Source organism: Dromiciops gliroides, chromosome 4 (assembly GCF_019393635.1).
Source record: "Dromiciops gliroides isolate mDroGli1 chromosome 4, mDroGli1.pri, whole genome shotgun sequence".
NCBI classification, from domain to species: Eukaryota; Metazoa; Chordata; class Mammalia; order Microbiotheria; family Microbiotheriidae; genus Dromiciops; species Dromiciops gliroides.
In genome coordinates this window covers 114435015-114445284 of record NC_057864.1, presented here as the reverse complement: position 1 = coordinate 114445284, position 10270 = coordinate 114435015, and positions in this window count along the sequence as shown.

The following is a 10270-nucleotide window of genomic DNA, read 5'->3' as shown; positions in this document are numbered from 1 at the left end:
GGACAAGAGGGGCAATAGCTCAGCTCTAGCCCCTCCAAGTAAATGCTTTATTACAGAATTGCTTATAGACCCTTAACAGAGGCACTGCAAGCAGCTCTGCTTGTAATACACAACATAAACTAGACATTCAGCTCATTTTGCACTGTGCTTTGTGAACTGGAAAGCATTTCGTTGGGGTTTAAAAGAAAAAAAATTGGCACACATTGATCTTTTCAACTTTCTCTTCTTATCTACTCCCAATGACAGGTAATAATATTCCATTTCCTTAAGGCCAAGTAAACAGTAGCCAATAACATTGAATATTAGAATTAGAATGGGGGGCATAGCTTAAAATTTTCCAAGCCTAATACAGTCCTTTGAAGTTGGGCTTCATATGGAGAAAACTTTCAAGTAATTGGTGATATCCCAAGGTGGATTGGGAAATCTAGAATGTTGATAGGTCCCTACTTACTGGAAATCTTCAAGCAAGGCAGGGATGACCACTTATTGGGTATATTATAAAAGGGATTCCTGTTCAATTACAGGTTGGATTAGTCAGCATTTGAAGTTCTTTATATCTCTGGAATTCCTCAGTTCAGAGACTCCTCTCTTCCTCTCTCCTTTCCTCTCTTCTACTCTCCTTTCCTCCCTCCTCTATCCTCTCCTTTCCTCTCTTCTCTTTTCTCCTTTCCAATCCTCTCCTCTTCATCTTTTTTTTACGTCTTGTATCCTATTTCCCAGAACACTGACCATCACATGATAAATGCATGTTGTTTAATTCTGCAAATGTCTCCCTCATTCACATCTAGACGTGGTATAGAAGGAAATCATTGGATTGAGCCACAAAAGAAAAGTAACTGCTAAGGTTCTGGTTACCTTTAGACTATAAAAAACCACAAATTGGTTTAAGGGAGAAATCATAGACTCACAGACTGTCCAACCTGGAAGGGATGACAGGAACCAGTTAACACAACAAATATCAAATAAGACAGTTCTTTACAACACACACACACACAAATGTTAATCCCAGAAAATGTTTAGTCAGCAGCAACCTAGTTACATCTTAACATTATACATTCTACTTTTGGACATCTCTAATTATCAGAAAGTTTTTTTTTCCTTCTCTCTTATATTTGCCTGAAATTTGCCTCTAATAATAGCTCTGGTTTTTATGTGGTTCTTTAATGCAATGAATACAGTTCGGGGCCTGGAGTCAAGAAGGCATGAGCTCAAATCTGGTCTCAGACACTTACTGTATGATCCCTGGTAAGTCACTTTACCTTGTTTGCCTTGGTTTCCTCTTCTGTAAAATGAGCTAGAGAAGGAAATGGCAAACCACTTCAGTATTCTTGCCAAGAAACCCCCAAATGTGGTCATGAAGAGTTGGACACAACTGAAAAACAACTGAACTACAAGTATTCTTACTTTGGAGTTTGGCAGATTTCTAAGAGAAATGTCCCGTGGAATCTCTCCTTAAAGAATGTAAGTAAAAGAAGCAACAGTTTCTAAAAAAAAAAAGTAACAAGAAAGAAAGATATTCCGAGTAGAGGTTTTAGCAGAATTACAGGGTGTCAATTAATCAACAAACATTTACTGAGTACTCGTCATGTGTCATAATCTGTGCTAGACATTAGGGATACAAAACCAAAGATAAAACAATCCCTGCCCTCAGAGAGCTTACATTCTCCTGGACTCCTTGGAGCTTGCTCTCTCATGTGATAAGTGACCTGATATTCAAGGCTGAAGAAACAGACTTGAGTACCAGCTTGGCCACTTACTATGTGACCTTAGATAGTCCTGTTTCCTCAGCGAAGTAAGGGTGTTGGTCTCAATGATTTCTAAGGCTCCTTATACCTCTAGAATCCTGTGATTCTGCTCCCAGGGAAGTACTTAGAAACAAAACAGGACACACCTGAACATCTCTCTTTGATTTCAGCACTGCTGCCATGATTGGCTTTTAAGATAATTTAATCAAATTCTCCTTAACCAAGATAAGTGATTCAGAGGGCAGCAGAATTTTTTTTTAACTTTAGTGATTTCTTTCTGAGTTATATGATTTCATAATGACATTAAATATTAGAAACCCTAACAGCTGGTGTGTTTATCCTGACTTGAGTGTATTAACCTCTTTAGCCCTTTTTTCCAGAAGAAGGATTCAGCATTATAGATTTGAGTGTCAGCTGCAGGGCCTGGCGGCCCCATGGATTGGCACCATGACAGAATCTAAAGTCCAGGCAGCAAGTAAACATGGATGACATTGCAGAGAGAGAGAGAGAAAGAGAGAGAGAGAGAGAGAGAGAGTTTAGTGAGAGAAAGTGTGTGTGTGTGTGTGTGTGTGTGTGTGTGTGTGTGTGTGTGTGTGTGTGTGGAGAGAGAGAGAGAGAGAGAGAGAGAGAGAGAGAGAGAGAGAGAGAGAGAGAGAGAGAGAGAGAGAGGATGGAGGGAGGGAGAGAAGGGAGAGAAGGGAGAGAAAAGGGGAGGTGGACACGACAGGATGACTTAAGGCACCTGCAGCTGCTTGCACCCAAATCAAAGCAAACGCTGTGATCGCCAGAGTGGAAAAACACTGAATTTACTGGGAGTTAAATAACTACTGATGCTGGGGGTGTGGGGGTTGGGGGGGGGTAATATGGTAGAATGGAATGAGGGAGGGGGAGGGGAAGGGAGAAAGTGGTGGTGTGCACATTTGAATATTGCCTCTAAAATAACAATCCAGAGGGCTTTGAAACACCTTGGTAGAAATCCCTGGATGATGTGAACCATTAGATTGCTCTCCTCCTGGGACAGAAATTAGTTTCCTGCCAAGTTGGGGGTGGCTGGTGTCAGTTGGCATTGGGCAGGTGTGGCAGCCAGGTGAATGAAGGGCCTCCTTTTCTTGGACCAAGGAGCAGTAGACCTCATAGGAAAGAAGGCTATCCTTTCCTAGACAAATTAGGTATACTACCCAACCCACCTCTCTCCTTTCTCACCATTTTAGCCTAAAAAAAAGGATGATGTATTCTCTTTCCCACACAGGTTCAAAAATAGTAATAACAGGGTACAATTATATCACATGGAACTGTTATAAAGCACTTTCAGATACATTATTCTTTTTGATCCTCAAAACAATCCTTTGTGGTTGGGAGTGCAAGTATCACCATCTTTCTTCTACAGATAAGGAAACTAAGCTTCCAAGAGGTCATAGGATTGTAGATATAGACTTGGATTGAATCCAATAGCACATGAGGTAGGATTCAAAGCTTGATTCATGCTGCCTCTTGTGAAGGGAAAATGACTTGCCCGAGATCACTTGGCTAATAAATATCAAAGTCAGGACTCAACACCTCAGCTTCTGACTCCAAGTCAGAAGTTCATTCAAATACATAATATTTCCTCAGTCTCACAGAGTAAGTGAAAGACTTCATTCCAGGCTGGTGGTTTATTGGAGTCAGGGAGGAGCTTTTGCCACATTCTGTTGATGCTCTTTATCCCTTAGGGAGTTCAGAGGAGCCAATAATAATAGTAATAATAATAATTAATATTTACTTAGCATTTTAAGGTTTGCAAAGCATTTTACACATAACTCATTTCATACACACAGTGAGGTAGATGTTATTACATTTTATAGTTGAGGAAACTGATCTTTAGAGAATTTAAGTGACTTGCCTAGGGTCACACACACAGTTAGTAGCTGTTTGAGATAGTATTTGAAATTACATCTTCCTGGATATAGCTCTAGTATTTCTCAACTATGAGACCTTCTAAAGAAATTTACTTGGGAATAATTAGAGGTTGACCTTGAATTTCTACCCTTTAACCCATGGAAACTTGACAAGGGCAGGAGGAAGACCTTCCCCAAAGACTGGACACTAGTTAGGGAAAGGGACAGATTGCCCTCCCTGTCAGTTTCTTCCCTGGGTACCTAGGGCAGGCTTCTGTCCAAGGTGTTTGTTACCTGTCTGGCTGAGTGAGAGCAGGAGGAGGCCCCTGTTTGCTGCAGCTATCTTGGCCCCCAAGAGTCCTGGGGAACATGTGGTCCCAGCCCCACTAGTAGCTGTGGACACCTTTCCCTCTCTTTAGTCTCACAGTACTATGCACTTAGCAGTAGAAACAGAACAAAAGAAAAGAAAACAGGTTAACTCTTAAGTTCATCAACTGTCAGGAAGGTCACCTGCAGGCAGTCCAGAGGTGTGTAGGGGAGAGCAGAGTAAGTGTAATTGGAAATTAGAGGAGGGTGTCTTGTGGAGGACGTGGAAGGAATGTGCATGGGGGAGGGGAAGTGGAGTAAATATGAGGGGATGACAGGGGAGGAGGGAGGGGGGTTAGGCAGAAGTATGAGAGGTGGAGGAGGTACTTGTAGGGAGAAGATATTGAGGGAGGAGGTGTCAAAAGCAGGTAGTGTATGTGTGTGTGTGTGTGTGTGTGTGTGTGTGTGTGTGTGTGTGTGTACAATTACCCTTTTATGGATACTACTCCTTTACTGTTATTCCATAGGGTCTAAATACTCTCATTGGCTTATCTTGTCACCAACTAGCTACCTTCCGGTTTGGATCTAGGCATGATTGACTAGTCACCTAAACTTCATACGATCTTAAAGAATAAGAACAATTTATTTAAAACATTAAACATTGTGATGTCAATGAAATACATGATTATTGAGCATTCCCCAAATCCATGGCCCCAAGTAAACCATGTTATCTTCTCAACCTGTGGTTATAGTCTAGAGTTCAGTGACTCCCCATTCCACTTTCTGGTTCCTCCTTACTTGTGGTAGAGAAACACCAGTATAATGGCTTATAAGTAAAGCTCCTCCATCCCTACACAATAGACGAAGTAAATTATCTGAGTCACTGATGGCAAGAGGCAGTATAGGAACTCCAGAGTAATGAAGGGAAATCTTTGTCTCCTAAGAATAGCTGCTAGGCAAACAACCTCGGTACTAGTCCTCTCCAGCTCACTTATAGGTTCTTAAAATTCTACCTCTCCCTGGCACATCTCCAGGTTATAGTGTGTTGTTGTGTTCTGGTGTTGTATTGTGTATGGCGAAAGCAACATAGCTGGGGCCTTCTTGCACAGGGAAGGGAGTGTCTTTGGAGGCTGCTAGAATTTCACAGGGTAAAGAGACTAGAAGTGGTAGACCATAAACTGCTTCCTTAGATTATATGGTTTCCTTCTTGAGAACCCTTTTATTGCTTTGCCCAGCTTCTACCATCATGTCTCATGGTCCCCTTCTCTTCAGAGACCTTGTGGTTGAGAAGTTCTGCTACTGCTATTCTACCCTACCCCTTTCCCATGTGACTGGTAACTCTCTGACTGATTCTTTCCCTTTCATAAATCCAATCCAAATGTGTGGCTTTGATCCACAAGAGTTGGGGCCAATCAGATGTTTACACTTGATTACTTGTTGTCAAAGATTTGTAGATAGCACCAGCAACTTCTCAGGGACTAGAAGGTACTTACCTGGTTGGTCTCAGCTAAAAGAGGATAGGATTTTTTTTAATCCTTAGGCTAAGATTGGAGCTAGAAAATTTAGCTAGTTTTCCCCACATCAATTCTTTCCTGGAGATGATAGACAGATAGACAGACATACACACACACACACACACATATGTGTATGAATATGAATGTATGGATGTGTGTGTGTATTTTTTCCCCAGCAGCAGTGGAGGTAAGAGTAGAATAAGGTAGACAGTGCACCACATTCTTTGTTTCTGGAATCTGAAGACTGGGATTAAACTCTCACTTCTGCTATTGTGTGATCTTAGTCAAATCACCAAGCCACTTAAAACTTCTCGTCTGCAAAATGGAATTGGACCAGAAGTTGTCTAAAGACTCCTTCAGCTTGAGATCCTCTGATTTTATTATTTCCCAGAAAGACTGTTCTAATCTTCCTGCAAGATACATCTCTGTGATGAGCGACCCTCCTACCCGGAAAGTTTCCTATTATAACTAAGGAAAGGCTACGAAATGTTTTTTGTCTTTTTCACTTAATCTAAGCTTGTACTCATATGCGTGGGATTGGAATACATTTGCTTGATGAATTCAAAAGTCCCCCAAGTTCAAGTAGTTCAAGACAACTTAATTTGTACAATCTACTGTTCCTGTATTCAAACCCAAGGTGAAGGACTTGACACACGTGATTCATAACAGGTTTGTAAATTTCAAGAGAAAAGGGGAGGTATGAGCAGAGGGGCATGTAGGTAGAGGAATTAAATCTTAGGAAATTGAAATGATTGCCATGCCAACCCCCAGTCTTTCAATTCAAAGTCTTTCAGACCCATAGGAAAAAGAGATTGAGGGAGTCTTTCATATCTATCCTTATCCTGACACTTCTTAGATTCCCCTTTCTTTCCTTCCATTAGCAGAGCAAACTGGGAACTGATCATAAGTATAAAAGTCAGTTCCTTATTTATTTGTTTATTTATTTATTTATTTGTTTATTTATTTATTTATTTATCTATCTATTAATTTATCTATTTATTTATTTATCTATTTATTTATATCCATCCATTAATTAATTAATCTATTTTATCTATCTATCTATCCATTCATCTATCTATTCATTCATTCATTCTAGAAATGCCTTGGACAAGTGACCTCTCTATTCTGGGCCTCAATGTCTTCATCTTAAAGATGAAGGATTTTAACTAGCTGATTTCTTAATCATTTATTTACTAGTTGCGTGACTGTGGAAAGTCTTTTAATTTCTCTGGCTTTTAGTTTCTATGTTTGTAAAAAGGTCATTATAAGCAGTGAAAAAATAAACGGTTTTAGAAAAACCTAGAAAGACATATGAAATGAGGTAAAATGAACTAGAACACTTTATAGTATAACAGCATTTTAAAAGTGAACAATTATGAAAGATTTTAAAACTCTGATCAATAGAGTGACCAGCGAATGATGAAGCATGCTACCGACCATATGTAGAATGATGATTTGGTCATGGCTAATATGGGAATTTATTTTGCTTGACTATGTGTATTTGTTACAAGTATTGTTTTTGTTTTTCTTTATTGGGCAGAGAGGCAGAGATGAGTGGGAGAGAAAATACTTATTAATTAAATAAGTATAAAGGGGAGAGGAGATTATAATACCTCTACTATCTACTTTACAGGTGTTGTGATGATCAGCTGAGAAAATATACACAAAGAATTTTGTAATAGTTTAAGCTACTATTTTGGGGTTATAGAAAACACCCAGTATCATAAAGATAGAAGAGCATTAGGACAAGGGAAAAGTGTCACCTTTAGATGATGCCTACTTGTCCTCTCTTTTCCCTTACTAAGGATAATTAGGAATAGTACAGTATTGCCTTTTCTCAAGTTTCTTTGGTGTCATCCCATTATAGTAACATAAACTAATCAACCATTATAGTAACATAAACTAATCAACCAACCCATCGAGTACTAAGAGCTTACTAGGTGACAAGTACTGTGATAAGTACTTGGAACATAAAGACAAAAAGTAGTTTCTACCCTCAAAGAGTTTACCTGTAAAGAACTAGGTGCATGCGTGACACATAGAGTAGATAGGAGGTAATCTAAGAAAGGCACTAGCAGCTGGAGAGACTAGGTTGATGTTGTTGCTTATCCTTCATTCTCAAAGAGGACCAATGACATTATGAGGGTAACATCTTGACTTGTGTAGAGTTGTAAATGCCAAACAGAGCACTTTATAGTTGATACTGGAGGTAAATTAGCCTTTGGAATTTGCCAGATTCAGGAGTGCCATGGTGTGGTAGGGGGGGGACAGACTTGGGCTGGTTACCTAGAAATTTAGGTATGGAATTGCAATACTCTGTAATCCATTTGTATCAAGGCTATCTCAAAGTAGCTTGCATCAGGGGCATGAGTAGATATCTCTATTGTGTCCTTCTTCTACCCTTCTCCAAAATGAGACCTGGGAAAGAGCTTAGTTTAAAAAGACCAAAGTCACCCATTGCATCTGGGACCATCTCCAGTCATCCTGATCTATATCTTGCTGAACCCAGAAGAATCTGGGGAAGAGAGTGAGGCTGATGACTTTGCACAGCTCTCCCTCACTTAAATCCAAATTCACTGCAGATCATGACATAACCTCCCTGATATCATTGGACTTCTTGGAGAATGAAAGACAAACAACAACAATCCAATAGCTTTAAACTGCTCTAAGAGTTGTTGGCCACTCTACTCTCATCAGAGAGAAGGTGTATTATGCTACAATTATATTATCATGCTACAATTATATTCATTTGTTTCCTTAATATTATTAGTCTAGGGGATATAATTTTCAGGTTCAAACTAAACTCTTTATTACTATTTTGTAAGGGGAAAAGGGGTACCCCCGCCAAGTTTTATGTCCAAGGCTTAATTTCTGTTCCACCAAATACCAGTTCTACTGTGAACAGACATAGAAAAGGACAAGTAAACCCATCCAAATTTATGGAAAAAAAGTCAGTGAAAGTGTGTATGTGTGTACATATACACACACATATATATATACACATACACACATATACATGAGAATATATGCTAAACAATATAGATTTTAGGAGTCCTCCCATTAGAAGCAAAGTAATTCAGTTCAGCCAAGAATCCCAGATCTCACCCAAAAAGAAATTCCTGGAAATCTTTAGTGTATAAACTGGAAATAAAGACATGATTTGAAGTTCTACATATCTGCTTCTTCCCAGAGTCTTTTTTTCCTTCATCAATCTGAAGCAAAGTCAGCATCAATCACCTTATCTCTGAAAGTTGGAAGTCAGGTGAGCTGGAAGCCACTCCAACCCAATTACTTGCCAAGGACATTAATTTCCACCAATGAAGAGAAAAGATCCATAGAGTTGATCCTTTGAACCAGGATTACACATCTAATAGATAACAAAAGATTTACTTTGCCATAGTAGGGTGTGATGAGTAAAATGTAATGTGTGTGTCCTTACCTGCCGCCCCCCCCAGTGTGTGTGTGTGTGTGTGTGTGTGTGTGTGTGTGTATGTGTGTGTGTGTGTGTGTGTGTGTGTGTGTGAAACTAGCTAGGATTTACTTATAAAGTAGAAACTTCAGCAACAGTGTTTTGGCCTTAGGCATTTATTAAAGTATATTAGAAGTTAGTAAAGATGGAACACATGGAGTTCAGAAAGATAGCCAAAACCTATCTACCCTAGGGTTCAGAATTGACTCTTTCTTCTTCTTCCCTCAGCCACCAACCTGAGGTTCTGGAAGGAAAGAGGCCAGAGCCAGGGAGCCAGCTTCCCTTCCTACTTCCTGTCTCCCACCCCGGAAGGGGCTATCCTTCAAGCTGATTGGTTAAGGGTAGTCTCATGTTGATGTTATAGTCCACAGCCTCTGAGACCAATGCCCCACTAAGGGCTGGCCAGGTGTGGTCTCTATTTAATCAACCTTAAGTAGATTCTTAGTCAGTCTCTGTCAGTCTCACCCAATTCAATCAATTCCAAATCAATCTTCAAGTGGGGCCCATGGGCATCTGCCAAATTCCATTTTTTTCTCACAAGGGGAAGAACACTGGGAGAAAGGAAAGGGACAAAGAATTGATTTTGTTGAGCAAGGGTTCCATGCTGCTAGTCTGTGGTTAAAATAAGATGTAAGTCAAAGTAAATTCCAGTCCTTGTAAGGAAAAATATATATGGGGAAAGGGGAAGTATATACTCTAGAACATTGTTCTCACTGGGTTGTAGATGAAAAAGTCAGAGAGGGGAAATGCAAAAATTCTTGTCTGGTTTCATTATATGACGGACATATTTTCTGTGCTGTTTCTTTTGCATTATTTTGTGAATTCAGGTTTAATTGCTATAGATTTGATGGATTTTGGAGGTTTTCAATAGTAGAGGTCTTTGTAGAAAACAACTTTATTGGGGCAGCTAGGTGGTGCAGTGGACTGGCCCTGGATTCAGGAGGACCTGAGTTCAAATCTAGCATCAGACACTTGACACTTACTAGCTGTGTAACCCTGGGCAAGTCACTTAACCCTCGTTGCCACGCAAAAAAAAAAATGAAAAAGAAAAAGAAAACAATTTTATTGCTAGTGATCAAGAATATGTGACCTTGGCAATTGCATTTACAAATAATATATTTTCTTGATAGTTTTTTTCTTTATGGTGCCATTATTTCAACATTTTACCACTCTCTTATGATTAGTTTAAAACAATACATGCAAAAAAAAAATTGTACAGTAATGCCATCTGACAAGGCATACAACATTCTGTCCTAGTATCTGACAGTAGATACAACATTCATCCACCATCTCTCAACTAAAAAAAATTATTCTCTAATGATGAAATTTCAAATATAGTACACATTAACTGGCAGCATATTT